Source organism: Micromys minutus, assembly GCF_963924665.1.
Source record: "Micromys minutus genome assembly, chromosome: 9".
Lineage (NCBI taxonomy): Eukaryota > Metazoa > Chordata > Mammalia > Rodentia > Muridae > Micromys > Micromys minutus.
Window position 1 is genome coordinate 35,711,792 of NC_137978.1, and position 21,440 is coordinate 35,733,231.

Sequence of the window (21,440 nt, forward strand, 5' to 3'; positions counted from 1 at the left end):
GTGTTTTGTGTTTACATAAAGAACATTATGTTTTACTCTGAGACTAATGTGACTTGGAGACAGCTTAATCCTTTGTTAAAATGGACTTGGATCTGAACTTGCATAAAGCCACTTCCTCCCTCTCAGGTAGCAACGAAACTCCAATCCCCCCCCCCCCAAACTCCAGAAGACAGCCTAGATAGCCAGAAATGAGCTCAACCAGGATTATAGAAGGATTTCTGGTGGTTAATAACAGCCGTAAGTGTTCCCCCAAGAACTTGTGACACTGGTTTCCCTCCACCGAGAGGAGTCATTTCCCTTACCTCAGGCAGGAGGCACATATGGTGACCTGTGGTACTTAGCAGCCTATCAAAGCTCACACTGGCCTTTCTCAGCACCACAAGTACCGGTTATACATGAGTCCTAGCCCTTCATCTCCTCCACTCCTCTAAACTCCCTTCCTGCAGCTGCTCCCTTACAGCCCTGCTGCCCTCAAAGCCTTTCTTCACTCCCTCTCTCCGTGTTCCTGTCTCTGAGTTCTGCTCCTGTTTCTCTCTTATCTACCCACTGCTACTTTACCCTTTCTCACAGATGGCCCTGGCTATGTCCAGTCTACTCCCTTCCCCCCCCCCCCCCCCCCCGTTGAACTCTTCCAGATGCCTTTCTGGCTGTTCCCTCCCATCTACAAGAAAATCTTCCCCTTAGCAGTACCACAGACCAGTCATAGACCTGTTATCCCCACCTCTCAGCCAAGGCCCTTTCAAGGAATTCTTATCCATGCCCCTTGAACTAAGAAGCTTTCTAGCTGGTTCTCAGAGGCAAGCTCTGCTTCCCAGCATTGTGTGTGTTCTAAGTGGTTCTGTTGTCTTTTTGGGTAGGTCTTTTTCTAGCCTCGGGCAATGTCCATTTCCACGGATAATACTCAATTGAATACCCAGCCCTCTCCTCTTGGTGTGTCTCCTCAGTGCCCTTTCTCAGTAGCTCTCTCCCCAGTGCACTGCCCATAACTCTATAATCCTTGGCTTCTCTGGGCTCCCAGTCAGGTCTTACTCTGAGCAGGAGTACTTCGGCCTTAGATGGAGGTCCCGGTGGTAAGGCAGCCCTGGGACTCACCTTTCTCTCCTTCCTTTCTCATGTTGGTCACTGTTCATCATTGCCTAAGCAGAGTTGTCTGTGGTGCCATTCCTTTGGTCTGTTTTGTTTTTTAAACTGTTTCATTTAGGAGTGTAAGTCTTTTATGCCATCCTGAGCAGAAGTTCATGGCCCTGTCATTGATATTGGGCTTGGTTGAGAAGTGTCAAGGTTGGCTCTGAGCTGGAGCTATAAGGTTTTCTGTTTGCTTCTTTGTCTGTCTGTCTGTCTGTCTGTCTGTTTTCATTCTTCTCAACAGTTGGAACACTTGGCCACAAAGATCCAAGGGGTCAGCCCCATTACTTTCCCAAACTGTCAGGGACTGAGTGCTAACGGCTCAGCAGTCAGAGGAAAGAGACCATCAGCATGGTTACGGGAAGTCAGGTCTACCCCATCTCATACTGTCGCCAAGGGATGGCGCCTCAAGGACTGCCCACTTCCTGCCCAGTATCCTACAGTGGTCAGAATGTAGTCACCTGACAGGTTTTTTCTCAGTGATTAATTAATAGGAGATTTATTTTTGTAAGAATAGAGTCATCCTTTTCAAACTTAGTAGATGTCAAATTTTCTGTCCAGTTTTCCTTCCCAGGTAAGTCTGTCCTTTCTGTCCCTGTCTGCTTTGAAAACATAATACCAGAAGATGAGGGTCCCAAACTCACCACAGCTCCTAAAAGTGAGTTCTTGGGAGTGGGTCTGAAATTAGGATAAGTATTTGCTGATCTTGCTGAAGCAGACACTCCTGTTTAAGCCGGGCCCTTACACTCAAGTGTTCTACCTGCGCCTTTCAGGTCTCCGGAGACCCATCATACTCGGCAGGGTCGGGAGTACTGGGGAGGGTGGCCAGGATCACAGGCACAGGCTTATACTTAGAACTTGACATCTTGGCTCCTGGCAAACATCTGTCACCTGACAGTTTTAACCTCACCCCCTACCACCAGAATTTGGGGCTGGGAGAGGTAATGCAGCTGCCTAGTGATGGGATATGGGGAGGAAGAACAAGGATTAGACTAGCAGCCTCCAGAGTCCTGTGACTGAGGCCGAGAATGAAATGAGTCCTGGGAATCTTCTTAGCCTCCATTTCTCTCTTCATTCCAGTCCAAAATCTAGATTTTATATCTGTCTTGTCTGTCTCTTGCCAGGAACCCCTATCCTGAGTCTGATAGATCTAGGGAACAGCATGGTAGGTAGGATACACATAGACTTTCTAAAAGGCAGACCCAACTTTAAACCCTGCTTTCTAACTAACTGTATGGCCTGGAGCAAATCCATAGACTGGGGTAGCGCCATCACTTCGTGGGAATTGATGAGAAGTATAAATGAGATAACACTTAAAGTGTTTGCTTCTACATGAGCACTTAACACTCAATCACACGGTTTGAAATGTCCACTTAGAAGGAGTTTGGGAGCTGGGAATGTGGCTCGGTGATAGAATGCCAGTCTAACACACACAGAGCCCCAAGTCTAATTCCCAGTACTATACACACCAGGTGTGATTATATGTACTAGCAATCTAAGCATCTAGGAGCTGGGGGCTGGGGGGATCAAGAGTTCAGGATCACTCCTCAACTACATAGCAATTGGAAGCCAGCTAGAGCTATGCAATCCCTGTCCCAAACAAAAGAAAACAAACAAAAAACAAACAAACAAACAAACAAAAAAACCAAAAAGGAGGGACTGGGGATGGGGAGATGGTCCAGCAGTTAAAAACACTGGTCTGGGGGACCAGTATTTGACTCCTAATCCACAAGGCATTCACAGCCATATGTAACTTCAGTTGTAAGTGACCAAATGGCCTATCCTGGCCTCCATAGGCACTAGGTGTAGATGTGGTACCCAAATATACATGTAAGCAAAACAGACACACACACACACACACACACACACACACACACACAATAATAAAGGTAGGAAAAAAAGAAGAGGAAGGAGGAAGGGTTAGGAGGAGGGAGAGAAGGAAGAAAGGGGGAGGAAGAAGGAAGGAGGAAGAGAGGGAGAGGAGGAGGGGGAGGAAGAGGAAGTTGTGGTAGTGGTGGAGGAGGAGGAGAAAGAAAAAGAAAGAAAAGAGTGTAAGAATTTGGCCAGCATCATATTTGCCCTAGAAATTGATGATAGTTTGGAGTGTCTCTGAGAACGCTGCTCTTCTGGGATGGGAACTGGAGAAAAACAGAGTGCAACTTCAGGGCTGTGGAAGAGCCTAATTGGCCTGGGAGGGAAGAAACATCCAACATCATCAGCTTCTTCTAACCTCGCATTTGGGAAAGGGGAATAGTCAGCTTTAGCCCTCTCTCTCTGCCCGGTCTTAAGTAAAGGAGGGAAACCCCAGAAAAGACCAGGAAAGTTCAGCCAGGAGTTCAGGCCCACAACACTAAAAAGACATTTTATTATATTAAATTCCTTTTATCAAGGATACTTTGTAACTTTCAACAGCTAACAGGCATCCTAACACAAACTAAAGGCCAAACTAAGTTTGGAGAAATGAAAGTATCAGAACCAAAATCAGATATGACAGAATGCTGGAAGTATCAGCCTGGGCAGTGATGATTAAAAGACTCGGAGCTCTCATGGAAAAGTAGACATCATGTAAGAACAAACAGGCAACGTAAGCAGAGTGATGGGAATCCTAAGGTAGAAGTTACAGAAACATGGTAGAACATGCCTCGAATCCCAAGTACAGACAGAAAGGTCATGAGTTCAAAGCCCACAAGACTACAAAGAGAGCTCCAGGTCAGCCTTCACCATATAAACAAGGCTTTATCTCAAAGTTAAATTAAAATGTCAGGTGGTAGTCTCATATGCCTTTAATCCCAGTACTTGGGAAGCAGAGGCAGGTATATGTCTAAGTTCAAGTCTAGCCTGGTCTACAGAGTAAGTTTCAGGACTGCCATGGATGCACAGAGAGACCCTGCCTCAAAACAAACAAAGAATGCTTGGGGGAGTGATATTTTTGCATAAAATCCATGATCTGATTTTTTCACACCTGGGTCAGAGTAGTCTAGGACACAGTGAACATTCTCAGGTAGAGTTAGACTCTTCAGGTAGAGTTGAGCCTCTGGAGAAAGCGGGGTCTTCCCTCATGGTAATATAAGCCATATAGTTTCAAGAGACTCCATTCATGTCAGTCTGTCCGTTTGTGTGAGAAGCCTTCTCTAGAGCAGAGTATAAAACCCAAGCAACTGGATGCAGCCATCTTGGACCTTGAAGCATGAGGGACAGTGAAATCTTCTTGACAAGCCCCTCTAGCTAATATCTATGCTCTAATGTTGTTGTTTCGAGACAGGGTCTCACTATGCAGCCCTGGCTGCCCTGGATTCGCTCGGTAGACCAGCCAGACTTCCAACTCAGAGATCTGCTTGCCTCTGCCTCCTGAGCACTGGGATTACAGGTGTGTGCCGCTAAGTGTAGTGACAATTCCATCATTTTGGTTTCTTTAGGAAACACAAAAACAGTATGAGAACCTGTTTTTTTTTTTTTTTTTTTTTTTTCTTAATCCCAGATGTGGGATATGGGGCTGCTTCAGTCTGTCTGCAGCATCTGACTATGATTTGCCTCATTCTCTAGCAGAGAAGTGTTTCTGCGACTGTGTGATTTTGGAATTCTGGGACCTTTTCAGAGGTCATATAAATGCTGGAGTCCAGCTAGGTCAGGTGCTTGTTTAGGGGGATTGGCTGACGTTTGTTAGTGTTGTGCTCAAAGAAGAAACAAAAGGAAAGTAATTAGATTCAGGAATCTCTCTCTTCTACCCTTCTTTTTTATTAAATATTTATTTATTATTATATTTATATGAGTACATTCACTGTAGCTGTCTTCAGACACACCAGAAGGGGGCATTGGATCCCATTAGAGATGGTTGTGAGCCACCATGTAGTTGCTGGGAATTGAACTCAGGACCTCTGGAAGAGCAGTCAGTGCTCTTAACTGCTGAGCCATCTCTCCAGCCCTCTACCCTTCTTTTTAAGAAGAATTCACAAAGTAGTCTGACTAACTACAAGTATGTCCTGCCCAGTAGTAGTAGTAGTAGTAGTAGTAGTAGTAGTAGTAGTAGTAGTAGTAGTAGTAGTAGTAGTAGTAGTAGTAGTAATGGTATTTTAGGGTCTATATTTTTAGTTAGGTCCTATGTTTAAGGTTTTAAAGGCCTAGGTTCTGCAAGTCTTCAGTTCTCGGACTTTAAGAATCCAAGAGGACTGGAGAAATAGCTCAGAGGATAAGAGAACTGACTGTTCTTCCAGAGGACCCAGGTTCAAATCCCAGCACTCACAAGGCAGCTCACAACTATCTACAATTCCAAGTGATGACTGATACCTCACACACATGCAGGCAAGACATTAATATACCTACAAAATAAAAATATTAAAAAAAAAAAAAAAAAGAAGAAGAAGAAGAAGAATCCAAGGATTAGCCGGCTTTGGTGGGGAGTTTGAAGCCAGCCTTGTCTACATAGTGAGTTCTAAGACAAGCAGAGCCACATAGTGAGACCCTACTACACAACAAAACAAAACTGAATCCAAGAGTATCTGTGCGAGGTGCTTTGCACATTTCAGTCTTATCTACTACCCCTGTGTCAGTTCCAGAGGCAGGAATGAAGCAGGTGATCCTTAGGTATCTTCCCCCTCCAACTGCTGACGTTCCAAATAGGCATCTCCCTCAGGCTGGGCCCTTTTCGTGTGTGTGTGTGTGTGTGTGTGTGTGTGTGTGTTGCATGTGTGAGTGATGGGCACACATGAGCACATGAGCACACAGGCAACTCACTCTTGCTGGTGGAGGTTAGAGGACATGTGACATCTGTGCTGGTTGTTGCTCTGAAAAGGCATGTGTGCAGGGCTGAATGCTCATCTCCATTAACTTCTGAATTCTTCTAGCACAAGGATGGAATTGGAGTCAACCTTTTGACCCAGATCTCAGTCCCTGGTCAGGCATGGTATGCTCACAAGACATGTTTATCATATGGATAATTAGTTGAGCAGTGGGCTGCAGGGAGTGAGCTCTTCTCTTCTTCCTTGTTCCTCATCCTGGGATTGCATCCTGAGGGGGATGGCAAGGTAGGCATGTTCCTGAAGTCACGCAGGCCAGTAAAACCAAGCCAGAGTTCATCCTCACAGGACCCTGGAGCCAAGAGCAAGCCAGACTTCAGTTCCAGGTCTGAAGCAGATGGTAACTGGAATTCAAATGAGGCACCTGAGGGGAGTTCCATGAGAGAGGCCACACAAAGTAGTCATTAATGAAGAGGAGGTCAGGTCTCCTCAGCCCTGTGCCTGAGAGTCACATTTCAGTGACCCAGCTGACACCCCCCAGGACTGTGGGAACTCTTCTCCAAGGCTGCCTTTTGCTCTGGTTCCCAGGTGTGGGCTGCCAGGCATGGTACCCAAACACAGCTTCATCTACGCCTGAGCATCTTCAAGCCCAAAGTCCAGGAGCTCCTGATTGCCTCAGCCTCCAGCAGATACCCAGCTACCCTCAGTGGGGCCAGCTCCACAGCCCGGCCACTCACTCCAGAAGCAGCCACTCCCTCCTGGGAGACAGGCCTCACACTGCTATGTCTCTTCCCACCTTCCACACAAATGTTCTAAACCGCAAAGCTGACCCTGACCCCAACTCCTCATGTTCTCCAGTGGCTACCCATTTGCCAGTTCTTCAGCACGTCACGGAAGGCCCTTTACCAGCCTCCCCTCCCTCTGCACCCTTGAACTTCACCTGAGTTCCTTCCACTGAAAACACCAGTTCATGGCCTCTGTGCCCTTGCCTATTTGTTTCTCCTTAAGTCTCTACTCAGTCTCTGGTCAGCCTTCCATTGGTCACACCCTGGTTTTATAAGCCTGTATACACAACAGCATGGTGGCAATAACAATGTTGTATTGCAGTTGTTCGGTTGTGCTGTTTTGTTTTTCCAGGTGAGGACATACTGTCCTGATAGCTGTACTCCTGTCTGTCTCTAAGTCACTATATGTCACTATGTGTCCGAGAAATGGATGAAAAATGATCCCTGGCACCGGGTGACTGGAGGCAGAAATGGAGGTGGGGGTTGGTCACTGGGGACCCTGATGAAAGAAAAGAACAGACAAAGCATGAAGACTCAGAGCTGGCTCCAGGAGGGAGGTGAGGAAGCTGTCCTGAGAGTCAGCCTCGGCTCTCTGCAGGGGGTCCATCCTGTACCTGAGCTCTGTGCTCTGCAATCCCCGGAATCCTTGTCATTTCCTCCAGTTTGTTACTTCTGCTGCCCAGTGAGGAAATGTCCCTTGACCTCATCCTAGGCAAGAGCTATTCAGACCTAACTCAAGACAATTGTCTTTTGGGTGGGCTGGGGATGGAAGGTGGGCTGTACGATTTGCTCTCATCCTGAGCACCACGATCTAGGCAGGTCCAGGGTGTGGAAGTCCCACTGGGAAGCTTGAGCCAGGAAGGACTTGAGGCAAATGTTTGACCCATGGGTGAGTTTCCTGTCCCAGTCCTCTTGTTCTTAGTCATACTCCAGGTGACAAAGAATTTGAGCTCGGAGGAGCTGAAGGAACAAGACTCAACCCCCTGGGGTGGGCAGAGAGAGAGAGAGAGAGAGAGAGAGAGAGAGAGAGAGAGAGAGAGAGAGAGAGAGAGAGAGAGAGAGAGAGAGAGAGAGAGAGCGCTACTACCTATTGGTATCATATTCGCTTGGCCCAGGAAAGACCACGGTAGGATCCAGAAACAACTGGAATAAAGGGAAAGCAGTCCTCACCCTTGTGGGCATAGGCTTTCCACAATGACAGTTCCTGGGTCTCACCTGAGAGCTGTTGGCTCAGAATATGGATGGCTTGGACCAGAGACTGGGATACTTTGAAAGTGGCCCAAGCAACACTATTATATTGGCAGCTCAGCTCAGCTCACCGACTTGAGACCTAGCCCTAGTGGCGGGTGCTGCCTTGCCCCTCACTGCCTCAATGAAACAGCATCTTGTTCCACAGAACACAATCAGGCGCTCTTCGCTGGTTTTGCTGTGCATCACTCCGTTCGTAGAGCATCTGCCTCTTTGCCTGTAATTGTTTAATAACACCAGTGCTGGACGGTTAGCGCAAAGGGCTTGGTGTAAGCCCGCCTTGGGCCCCTTTAAATGCACGGTGACAAGGACGAAGTGGTGAGACAGTCACAAGTGGTAGTGACTGGGAGGAGGTAGAAATGACTTATGGGTAAAGAGTCTACCAGACCCCCTCACCCTCACTGCACTCCTGATACTGGGCTTTTGAATTTTCAGATAAGGATGCTGAGACCCACCCACTAGGGTGGTGGATTCATTTGCCCCAGGTCACATAGCAGGTAGGAGAGCCAGGATCTAACCCAGGCCATGATCCAGGTTCCCACTGGGCTTCTGTTCTTTTAAGGATGGGAACACCGAAGTACATGGAGACCATCAGTCCAAACTCAACGTTTTTATTTAAGAACCTCTGATCCTGGGGCTGCACACTCCCACATGGCCTCTGCTTAACCGCTTGCTAAGTTACTTTGGGCTGACCCCCAATTCGTTGCCTATCCAGGCTCCCTTCCTCTCTCTTCCCATAATCCTCAGGGACTTGCCTCCTCCTCTTCCATGCCTGCTTCCCCTCTGACCTCACTCCCTCCCCATCCTGCCCCACCTTGATTCCCTGGAAGTGAGGCCAGCCAGGCTTGGCTGAGGTCACTGCTTCCGAGGCAGGCAGGGATCCAGAAACACTCAAAATTTTCCTTCAGTTCCCTAGCCGGCATTCTGAACTGAGCTTATTGAGTTGAGCAAAGGTACCTGCCGATCCCTCGCTCCCCCAACACCCTGTCTCAGTTTTGCCATTGGTTAGGTGAGAAAGGTCCTGGTCCCTGCTGGGGCAGAGAGATGAGCTACTGGGCACAGGTGGGGTACATGCTGATGGTTTCACTGTGACGGCCTTATTCTTGGGCAACTGTTTAGAAATCAGGGGTTCTCAAGTCAGCTAGGTAACACTGGGCATTTCTCTAACCTTGCTGGTGCCCTCTTGGATCTCATCTAGGGAACAGGAATCACAGCAGTGTGTTCTGTGTATTGTGAAGGGTAAAAAGATGTCATGCAGTTAAAGGTCACCAGCACGGGGTGGGATACTCAAGTGTCCAGTGAGGCCTTCCCTCCCTCTGTGGAATGTAGGGCTACCTCAAGGCAGCTTGTCAGAGACTTGTCGGGTCTCCAGAGTTGGTCCCCAATCCAGCCATCATGCCATGCCCACCGAGAATGGCACCAACAACTTTACTTCATCTCCCAACAGGTGACAGCAGGCTTCCAAATATCAGTGTCAAAGGTGCTCTTGAATTCTGAGAGGTTACAAGGCTACAGAGCCCTTCCCTGCCTCTCCTCTTTTTTTTTTTTTTTTTTGTCTGTGGTTTGAGATAGTGTTTCAAGCAGCTGTTTGGATGTTGAACTCTGTGTAGTTGAAGGTGACCTTGGACATCTGCGTTCCTCTGAGTGCAGGATTACAGGCATGCACTGCCAGTTTCTCTGCTTTCTCTCTTTCTCCCTTTATCGGCCTGTCTACACAAGGCCAGATGAGTTTTCCTGATAAGGTCTGAGTTCACCACCAGCTCTGCTGCTCATTCCCAGGGGAGCACAGGCAAAACCAGTTCTCTTTATGGGGTCACACTTTGCTCATCTGTAAAGTGGGTAAGATAGTCCCAGCCTTTGAGGATCCCTCTGAGGGTCTCAAGTGTCAGGCATAGAGAAAGTGGGTCTCAGCCCTTGAGACTCTAGTCCCTTCTATTCTAGATGAAGACACGGATGGTCCATCATTTGGTTTGGGTGAATTTTGTTTGTTTTTTGAGACAGGATTTCTCTGTGTAGCCCTGGCTATTCTAGAACCTACTCTGTAGACCAGGATGGCCTCAAACTCAGAGACACATCTGCCTCTGCCTCCTGAGTGCTGGGATTAAAGGCACTGCCAGTTTGGTGAATTTTTTTTTCCTTTTAATCTATCTACCAACTCTCTCTCTTTTGACGTGTGTGTGTGTGTGTGTGTGTGTGTGTGTGTGTGTGTGTGTGTATGTGCCCATGACAAACATGGATCCTGACAACGTTCAGGATTTGGTTCCTTCCACTGTGTTGAGTCCTGGGTATCATACTCAGGTCAGGAAAGAGCACAGGCAGAGCAGGGATTCTGCTTGCACTCACGAAGGCAGTCTCCAGTGTGGGAGGTGTCTGTTGCTTTGTTTTTATGCTGTCAGGGCTCCTCTCATGGGAGGAACATCTACCACCCAGCCACATCTTCAGCAGCGTCCATGAGTTTCTGAGGACAAAGACTAATCCCAGGGCTCCACCTCATATGCCTCTTGTTCCTCCCGCATTAGTATTGCGTAGCCTGGCCCAGCCAGGTCCAGGTCCTCCAGACTGGGTCAAAGGGAACAATCACCACTATAGAGGTGTGGCAGGTAAGGCCACATACCCTGTTCCCAATGCAAAGCCCACAAACAGGACAGGAAATCAGTGGGCCTGTCCCAATAGCTGGCACAGCAAAGACAATGACCTTAGACCCATGGCCAGTAGCTTGGCAGACAGCACTGATTTCCTATCCTGTCCCTGTGTGTCACGATGCTTGGTCTTGCTGTCTCAAAGAGAAAACAAAAACCAAGTCTTGTTTGTTTCCAGTGCTGGGGATAGGCAAGCCGCCTACCACAGACCTCCATCACCAACCTGCGTCTGACTCAGAGCTACTTTGAATCTTCTCTCTGTCAAAAACCACAAGACACGGTTTCATGTGGATCCACCTGGCAAAGACACAAAGAACCCCACAAAGGACGCTGCGGAAGGACGGTGTCCTGGGTGTCTGTTGCTGTGATAAAGAACAGATGAAGTTCTGAGTGAATGTGTTTTGTTGACTTGTACACAGCCATGACAAGGACCCAGGACTTCAAACTCGTGAGAGTGGCAAAGCCTTCCTCTGCTCCAGTCTGAGTGTTTATGAACAGTTGACCAGTGTGTATAAGAAGTAGCAACCGCAGCTTCCTCCTCCAGGATGACTGCACTCTGAGACCTACCCCAATCTGCCTCCTTGTGCAGATGTATCCAAGGAACCTGCCTCCTCCATTCAGAGGCATGCAAGGCATGGAGTTTTTGGGTTGCCCCTGCTGGTCATGTGACTCCATCAATGCTCATCCTACCCCATCCCAGATTTTCTGTATGTTCCTGTAGTACCCCATTTACACTCATCCCTGACTAGCTTACAAATGAATGAGACTCAGACTATGGTTATTTTGTTTGGCTTTGACTCCTGCAGGGGGGTGGGGGGATGCAGGGGGAGGGAGGGAACCCCTAACCTATTCATCTAACTGCTGTCCTTGCTGCCTCCCCAGCTGTGTATCCCAGACACTAGCTGCTTCTCCAGGCCATGAACTCATGTTCCATCTCCCCTCATGGTGGCTTCCTCCTCTCTCTTCTCCACCCACAGCCAGGTAACTCAAACCCTGCCTACCTCTAATCCCTTCAGTAACTGACTGTAGACAATTTTATTTAACCAATAGTTTTAAATCAAGAAACAAGGTTTGCACAGCAAAAGCTTGTAACAGTGGAAATTCACTCTCATAGGTCTAGATCTTTGGGTACAGAATTCGGCATTACAGTATATAGCGAACCTCCTTTTATAATTCCCTTATCACCCCAGTCAGGGCTCCAGGACCAGGCCAGACAGAACAGCTGACCATGACGAAAAGCAACTTGGGAAGAAAAAGGTTCACATCTTCTTACAACTCTCAGATCATATCCTGCCACTGGGGGAAGTCAGGGCAGGAACTCGAGGCAGCAGCGTGAAGGCAGGAACCGAAGCAGACACCATGGAAGAACACCATTTACTGGCTTGCTCCCCTCCCCCACCATAGCTTGCTCTCAGCCTGTTTCCTTACATACCCCAGGCCACCCAGGGTTGGCATCACTCACTACAGGCTGAGACTCCCCATATCTATCATTAATCAGGAAAATGCTGCAAGGACATGGTGGTACAAAGCTTTAAACCCAGCCCTCTGGAGGCAGAGGCAGGCAGATCTCTGGAGGTTCAAGGCCAGCCTGGTCAACAAAGCACGTTTGGGGCTACAAAGAGAAATTCTGTCTTAAAAAAACAAAAACAAATATACAGGCTTTTTTTTTTTTTTTTTTTGAGAAATCTTGGACTGGCATGAAGTCAAAGCAGCAGGGATGGCTGGATGATCCCATAGAGCCTCTCATGGCGAAGAGGATGAGGAAGGCGACCATCAAACAGAAGAGTCCTATGGCCTCAGAGAAGGCAGAGCTCAGAATGGCATAGGAGAAGAGCTGCTGTTTGAGAGACAAGTTCCTGGCATAGCCAAGCATCAAGCTACCAAACAGTGTGCCAATGCCAGCCCCTGATCCAGCCACACCAACTGTGGTGGCTCCAGCACCAATAAACATAGCTACTGTGAGACATTTTCTTAATTTAGGGTCCTCTTCCCGGATAACCCTAGCTTGTGTCAAGCTGACAAACAACAATAAAATATGGCAGGCAGGTAGCATCAAACTGAAGATGTGAAACCTGGGTGTCCTCAACCTAGAATTTGTAAGCTCTTCAATTTTAGGATTACAGGTACGTGACACCACACCCTTGTGGAACAATTGGCAGTGAAGGGTATTCTGATTCTCGGCCAAGATATGCGAAGCCCCGGGAACCCTAAGGGATAGTAGGAAGCTTCCTAGTCTCTCAGGAGATCAGGCCCCTCACAGCCTCCTGTAGAGTGGCATAGGTCATACCCCAAGTCCCTCCTCCAGGTAGGCTGAAGCTAGACCAGTCACACCCCAAGTCCCTTCACTACAGGTGAGGATGTGACATAGGCTCAGAACAGAACAGTCACACCCCAAGACCTTCTTCCACAGGTAAGGACATGACCACACCTCATGGTAGATTCAGGCGGAAGCAGGATCACACCCCCAAATATATAGATAAGGTATTCCCAAGCCCCCAGGCCAAGCCAATATGAAGCACCTGTTGTCAGACTCTGAACCATCCCAAAACTGTTATATGAGGCCTTTCCAAAATTAAAGGTGTGCAGGAATTAGTCCATCATCTGAAAGCTTCTGTCAAAAGAGCTGTAACACCACCACTTGGAAAGAGATCTGCCAGACCCAGCAGCAAAAGTGGCAGAAGCCATTCCCCTTCCCTGACCAGAGAGAGAGCTCCCTGTTGGGCCTCTGGCACATGGCCCCACACTCCCTGAAAATGTATACTTCTTCTTCTCCTCCTCCTCCTCCTTCTTCACCTTCTTCTTTAGGTATTTTGAGACAGAGTTTCTCTGCCTTAGCTGTTCAGGAACTCCCTGTGTGGACCAAGCTGGCCTCGAACTCATAGAGATATGCCTGTCTCTGCCTCCCAAGTGCTGGGATTAAAGGTACTTTAATCTGCCTGGCAGAAAAACATATCACTCTTGAAGCACAATATGCCAACATCTTATAAATTACAGAATATCTTTTCACCTTGTAATTCCTCTCCTATAAACATTTATAATAAGATATTAATATTTTTATTTATGTGGTTATTTATAATTGCCTCACAATGACAACTACCTAAAGTATTCTAGTCTCTCAGAGGAGAGAAGAGATAGGAGGGACTATGTGAAGGAGGAAGGAAGGGGCAGTGATCAAGATGTAAAGTGAGGGTCTAGAGAGATGGCTCAGCAGTTAAGAGCACTGACTATTCTTCCAGAGGTCCTGAGTTCAAATCCCAGCAACCACATGGAGGCTCACAACCATCTGTAATGAGATCTGATGCCCTCTTCTGGTGTGTCTGAGGAGAGTGACAGTGTACTCACATATAATAAATTAATTAATTTAAAAAAGATATAAAGTGAATACATTAATTAATTAATAGAAAAAATTGTTGAGTCTAATGCAGTGGTGCCATAATCCTAGCCCTTGGGAGCAAGAGGGCAGAGGAGTCCAGGGTTACCCTTGGCTACACAGAGGTCAACCTACAAAATACAAGACATTGTCTCAAAAGAACAGAAAACAGATGGTTTTGGGTAATTTTCTACTTGCAGAGACACGCTCATGGTCAAATGACACAGCAGTCAAAACCCAGAATGATCTGCATTGATATAACTGACCAATAAACCAATAAGCTTGTGACGTCGGGGCTTGTCCTCTTAGAACCCAGCTGACAGGCTAGAGGGAAGCCATGTTATTATTTTGCAACAGGCAGGGGGGATACAATACCATGTAGAAAAATGGGACCAACCTTGTGTCTACAGACAGCTGTGTGAATGACCTCAGCTGATGTCATGTGAAATACCATGTGTGCAATGGCTCAATGGGCCCCAAAGCCACAACTCCTTGCTGTTTAAAACCACTAAGTCTGGAGATAGTTCCTCTCCTGTTGTGCATCTCACATCTAATTTTCAGAATAGTCACGGCCCTTTCCTGAGTAGCTTCTGCATGAGAATCCTCACCCTTGTTAGCTCCAGGGAGACAGAGGCTAGGAGTAACCCCAGCTTACTAAACCTCCTACCCCTGGCCAGTGATTGTACGGCCTTCACAAATACCAGCATGAAAATAACAAATATATATATATATAAAGTATGGAACGTAACAAATATTTATATATATAATGTATGTGTATATCTTCATTTTCCTGTGAGGAAAAAAAATTACCCAATGGCTACTCCTTCCTGATAGAAAAACCAGAGAAAAATATTTCAAAAGAAGAAAATGAGAAAAAAACTACTTCTTGTTTTACTACCCACAGTTAACTTAAATTGACTTTCTCCACCAGGTCCCCACACAGAGAGGGGCTCCGTCTGCTTTGTTTGTGGCTGGTACAGGTTCCCCGCCGAAATACTTTTATTATAAAGTTGAAGGGCATGAAGGAGAATGAGTAGCTGAAGTCAACTAGCAAATCTGTCATAGAGCCCAGACTGACCAAATCTCCTTCCTCTCGAGTTCCCAGCCACAGTGCTCTCCCTGTCTAAGGCACTAGACTGTCCTGCATCTGGGACGCTCATTTCAAACTTCTATAAGGATAGGATCTCACTCCCTCTATTAAAGTATGAGTCAGCTCCAGCACCAGGGTGAGTCATCCGGCCCTTCCTGACAAATGGGCCTGTGACTGCCAGCAGTCATCCAGGTGGGGACCTCGGGGACAGCCAGGAAAGATGGACACAGGTAACCTGCCAGGGGTGAGCTGTTATGTGTTTCTTTTGACTGCATGTTGGATTCTAAAAGTAAAGATGCCCGAGTTTCAATTTGCTACGAAATTCCTCCCTCACCATGACCCTCAGCAGCAGCATCTGAGCTTCCTTAACATCCTTAACATCCAAGCTACAGTTTCCTCTGCCTGCCTTGTATTCCCTGTAAAGTGGATGAAGACAGGAGGAACAGCTTCCTGGGAAGATGTCTTGCTGGTTATATCTGTGTGAATGCATGCCCAGTTTACAGCTCTGTATAAATCAGTTCTCAGAGCAAGCCAACCAAGGATGGCTGGTGGCTTTCCCACTGGCCCTGAGCTTTTCAGGGTCTCTTCCTCCTTATCATTCTCCACATCCAATCTTTATGTAAGGCCTACTGTGTGCTAGGCCCAGGACAAAGTATAGAACCCACCTCAGAACCCAACAACTTGTATTCAGGGCCCATTTTAGAGAGAGAAAAGTCCACAGGGAAGACTGGCCTAGGACAACACCTCTGGTGATGATAACTCTCGACTTCCCGACGGCTATCACTCTGACCTTCCTGAGGCTTGAGGAACAAAGGTCGTGGGGCCACATCCAATCCTCTCTCCAATCTCAGAGGCCCCTAGAAAAACAGCAACATAGAATTTGCAAAAGACAGGAGGAGCCTGCAACCCTGGAGTAAACAGGGCTCTGAGGATGTAAAAACCTGGATATAATGGCTACTATTATCTAAGTATTTATATGGCGACAACCACCCAGTAGTTACTTTCTCACTCCATATTCACAATCAGTTCTTTAGGTGGAGATATTCCCAGGATGCATGTGGGAGACTCAGGTCAAGCCACACACCCAAGGCACACCATGAAGCCGGTCTATCTCTGAGTCCTGTACTATGTCTTCTTCACACTTTGTGACCTCCTCCTTCATTTATTCCTTGCTTCTGTCACTCATTAAGCATTTATAGTTTATTTCCGGTGCCAACTAACTTGCTGGACAATCTGGGAATGACAAAGCGTTTGCCCTGGAGAGGTGTTTATCTCAGGGCAAGATAAGGCTCAAATAATTGTAACTTAATTGATTAGAAGCAGGCTAAGCAGTTGCCTGGCTGGTACTGGGTCAGGGGCCCAGACAGGTGTTGCTGGTCCAGTCTTTATTTAAAGACTTGTGTGTAAGTGTGGGAGCTATGGCATATAGAGGTCAAAGGGCAAGTTTTCTACAGTCGGTTCTCTCCTTCTACCTTGTTTTAAAATTTTATTCATTTTACATCTCTGTGTGTGTTTGTGTGTGCTTCTGTGTGTGGGTGCTTCTGTGTATGTGTGTGTGTGTGTGCATGTTTCTATGGGTCTGTGTATATGTGTGTCTGCTTTTATGGGTCTGTGTGTGTGTGTTTCTTTGAGTCTCTCTCTCTTTCTCTCTCTCTATGTGCATCACGAATTTTGTTATTGTCTCTCCCTCTAATGTTCACGTTGTTTTTGAGGCAGGGTCTATCCTGAGATTAGAATTACAGCCTTTGGCTTTCTATGTGGTTCTAGGGTTTGAACTCAGCAATGTCCTGCACTGCAAACCCTTCCACCCAGCACGCCATCTCATTGGCCCCATAGTTTCAAAATCTACTAAAACTCACATTCCCCACCTATATGATTTGGGTAATTTCTTTACTTTGTAGAGCCTTTCTTTTCTTCTTTAGAGAATGTAGAGAAAAACATTCATCTTATATAATTCCTGAGGAAATTAAATTATTTGGATTATCATACTAATTCATCTAACACATGTACAAAAAGCAGGAGGTAGTGGTTCGCCTGGAGGCTGGGGCAGGAGGACTGAGTTTGACATAATGTGACTCTGTCAAAAAAACTAACAAACAAATGAAAACCAACTCAAATGAAACAAAACCAGGGTGTGGGGGAGGGAGAATGTGTTAGGAGACCCAGTGTGTAGCAGCTATTGGTTTGGGGGCTTGGGATACTGGAAGACACAGGCAGAGGACATTTCCCTAGAACCACATAAAGACTTTAAGTAAAAACAAACAGAAGCCCAATACGCATCCAGACAAATGCAGAAATGAGAACAGCTACAAACAAAACACACCTGGGGAATCAGCATCCTCAAGAAGAAATAGCAACAGGGTCAGGAATTGGGTGTCAAGAGACAGGTCTTCCTATCCCAAGTAAAGTTCAAGGCAGGGGTGGGTGAAGGTGTCCCGGAACCCAGTTGGGAAGATAAATAATAATCTTACTGCAACTTTTCTGTCCAGTGCTGGGAAATCAAGTCCAGGCTATGCAAACCCTCAACCACTGAGATTCAATCCCCGTCCTTAATGCCATATTTTTGGGAAATTAAAAATAATAAAAAAAGGAAGAAAAAGAATGACAAAAAACAAAAAATTTCAATAAAGATGGGATCAGTTATTGTGAGCTGCTGAGTCACATCAGCTTGGGGCAAAGAGAAACGGGAGAACTGTTGACTGGTTCTCCAGCTGCCTCACCCTGATTACCCAGCACCCCCTCTCCCACAGCAGAGCCCCTCCCTTCCAGACAGAACTGTCCTCCAGACTTCTGAGCTCAGGAACGTTTTGCATGTTATGTGCCTGCCAAAACATACTTTTGCATATGACCGTTCATGTGATGCCTGAGAGGTTTAGCTGTGCTGTCATATGCCGTGGGAAAATGCTTAAAGCAGGAGGTAAGACAACGATCACGGCAGGTGGGAAGATACTTAAGAAACGGGCGCTGTGATGGAGGATGGAAGTGAAGAGGTGAGGGAGGCCCATAGTCATTTGGAAGGGCAGAAGCCACGAGCTGACTGGATGTCGGGTAATGAGGGTGAGGAGTCCGAGACAGTTTGGAAGTACCATCTTTGAGATACTTGGAGGGCAAGGGATGCAATGATTTAAGCACGGTGATTGTGAGCATCTGTGGGACACCCAGAACATTGTCTTCGGATGCAGTTAGACAGCCAATTGTGACGCTCAGGACACAGTGGAGGAGAGATACGTCCTTCAGCATCCCCCATATCAACGAATAGGTGGTGGTGGCACTTGCAGAAGCACACAAAATGATCAGAAAGGGACACCGATAAGCTGGGAGCAGGTGGTTGGAGCAGGTGTGCAAATCAGAATGAAATACTGTCCTGCCTGGCCCAGCATGCCCTCCCTGAGTCCTATACCATGTTTATCTCCAGCGCGGGAGGATTTGAGTTGCAAAACAGCCTTCGGATTAAGGGCTCTCCCTCCCAGTCCCTGCCTGCGCCCCTTGCATCAGCTGCCACTGATTCAGCAAAGCCTTTCGCCCTGTCGGGTACACTTTCCTTTAAAGGCAACAGAGCCTTTTCCGGGCTGTCTTACTCACTCTTACTCCGTAGCCGCTAGGACCCGCCCGCATAACACCGCCCATTTCAAAGGCCCTAGGTCTACAGGCGTGCTGGCTGACACGCATCAGGCAGGCACTCGCCCGAATCATGTGCACCTGGCCCCTCCTCTCAAGTCCTGGAAGCTCTTTTTCTTCCAGACTGGTAGGGGCTGGCGCAGCTTGGACGCAACCCAGGAAAGGCTGGTTCCTTTAAAGGGCTGAAGTCAGCCTCCGAGGAACAAAGCTGCCAGTGTAGGTACAGACTAGCAAGTCTCGCTAGGTCTGGGTGGTCGCTGTGGGACCCCCACCCCTTTAGAAGCTTCAGGTAGGGGCGGTTTTAGGGATGCTGAGTTGTTTCTTTTTTTCTGAAACCTTCTATGGTTTCCCACTGGCCATCCAGTAATGAAAGCTCTGGCCTCTACCTAGATGGCATCCGGGTCTTTGTAACTACTTCTTTAGCCTCTTCTCCCCCGAGCGCGCGCGCACACACACACACAACCACACACACACCAGATTCTAAGAGCCAATAACACTACAAGAAGCCAGTTCTCCCGGCTTCTCACCACATCCCTCTCTGTGGCACACCATCCTATTCTAAGGCTTTGTATCCCATGGGATTTCTCTGATGCTCTCTACAGGGTTAAATTCTGTTTCCAAGGACTCGGTCTCCAAAATAATAGTCCACCTAAGACTCTAACCTCTGATCCAGTGTCCATAGCTCCTGGTAGATTTGCCTCTAAACAGTTGCCTCCAGGGGCTATAAAACATTTACAGAGAGAGGACAGAGAAGTGGAATCCAAGCAGACAATGGGATCTGTGTCTGGGCAGGTATAGGGAAATGGGGGTAAGTCATGCTGTTTTCCTGGCTACTCTGCTTTTTCCGTGGGTGCCATGGGACTGGGCTGAAATGCTGACACCAACAATTGGTGCAGTTTGAGCAGGGTCTGGTAGCACAAGCCTTTAATCCCAGCATTTGGTAGGCAAGTGGATCTCTGTGAATCTGAAGTCATTCTGGTCTACATAGTGAGTTCTAGAACAGCCGGTGCTCTATAGTGAAACCCTGCACCAACAAAACAAAACACAACCAGAAGTATTAGTGCAATTACTTTGAGAAACCCTTATTTAAATCAGGAGGAGACTATTAGACCCATCTTAGAGATGGATTTGGGTTTTGAAGCTGAGAAGAGATGTACGTGACGTTGGCAAGTAAACTACAGAGCTGGGACTCCAATGTCTGAAGCTTGTGGCTCAGGGTACCGTCTAAAGATTCTCTCTCTTCCTGAAATCATTCTGTCTGCTGCCTCTGTCAAGAACGGCCTTCATATCTAGCCACATACTGAACTTCTTTCCAAACCCTCCTCGGCATCACCTCCCCCTTCCCAAAGAGCTCCACACACACACACACACACACACACACACACACACACACACACCCCATATACACGGGTTCTCTCTGGAGACTTATCCTGTATTCATCCTTGGTGACAGTTTACACTGCCCCTCTCCCTGTCCCTCCAGCTTGGGGACTCCCTAAAGCTAGCAACAGGCTCTCATGCCTCTCTGTCCCCGGACACTGACTAGCACAGGACTGTAATAGAGGGAAAAAAAGATGGCTGGTTGGTGGGTGACTTGTTGGCTGAGATATCAGCATGCATTTCTATAATGGGAGTGGTTGAATTTGTGAACTGGTACCCTAAGGGCCTTGGTGACCAGGTTTAGGCCTTGTTCCAGCCCTGACATCATATGTATTGAGGGAAAGAAATAGGTCCATGGTTAGAGAAAGCAAGAGCAGAGGAGACAGGTCTTGCGGTCAGCAAGGGGAAGAAAAGGGGCAAGGTGGTGATCAAAGGGAGAGGAGGAAGGGGATCCCAGACTTACCAGTTCCACATGCATTACTTTTCAGGGATCCATGCCCAACAAGAGTGCTCCCCTAGGCCAGCACCTGGCACACAGCTCAGCTTCCTGTCTCTAACAGAAATTAACTTCTCCCAGATCCCTCCTTTAGCTGAACTTGGATGGGAAACAAACTGGAGGGACCACAGAGGCTCTCAACTGTAATACCACTCCTGGAGCTCACCTGTAATTCTCGTAGGCCAGGGTTTGATCCGAATTTCATTTTATCCAGAAGAAAACCGCCATTCATTGGCTGGGAGCTTGCCCAGAACCAGCTAAAAGTGGTTTATAGGTGAGCTGGTTCAACGCCAAGGTGTTCTGTGTCCTTAACCATTTAGACACCCTCTGGTCTTCATACTTAAGTGTCCCCATACAGTCAGAAATAGAGGAAGGTGGTGGTTGGACAGCTTAGAGAAGTGGTGGGCACAGTGTCTAGGAGCAAAAGAGGAGATGGGGCTTGCGCACAGGAACACGGAGCACGGAGAAAACTCAACCCCGGAGCCAGGCCTCCTCCCGTGGTCTCTCTAATGAACTTAATGCCACATAACAGACGCGGTTGTAAACGCCCTCCAAATATTAACTCGCTTAATCTTCCTAACAACCCGGGAGGTTGTTCTATTATTATCACCAGTTTACCAAAGTCATCCGGCAGCCTAGTGAGGAAGCTGGAGTCCTAGCGCTGGCTTACAGCCCAGCACCAAGCGCTACCATTTTGCTAGTGGCCGGTGAGACTCAGAGAGGTGTGCAAACCAGCCCAGAGCCACACAGCGAGCGCCCCCCACGGGTGCCCCGCGCACCCTGGTAAAGCAGATTCTAGCATCCAGAGCCAGACTGCGGTCAGGAGCCCTCCGCCCATCCCGATAGAACCACGCCCCTTAGAGTCCCGCCCCGGACGTTCTCCTCAGGCCCCGCCCCCTCCAGGCCCACCTACATCCCTCCCCACCCCCCCCCCGCGGCGTGGACCAATGGCGACGG

The 21,440-nt window shown here is 47.7% G+C and overlaps 1 pseudogene across 1 annotated transcript; it reads right to left on the reverse strand.

Moving 5' to 3' along the window:
• Nucleotides 1-1,659: 1,659 nt before the first annotated feature.
• On the reverse strand, nucleotides 1,660-1,990 carry LOC308424297 (NADH dehydrogenase [ubiquinone] 1 beta subcomplex subunit 4-like; annotated as a pseudogene). The gene has a single exon. The product of its transcript is annotated as an NADH dehydrogenase [ubiquinone] 1 beta subcomplex subunit 4-like (transcript).
• Between the last annotated feature and the right edge of the window lie 19,450 nt (nucleotides 1,991-21,440).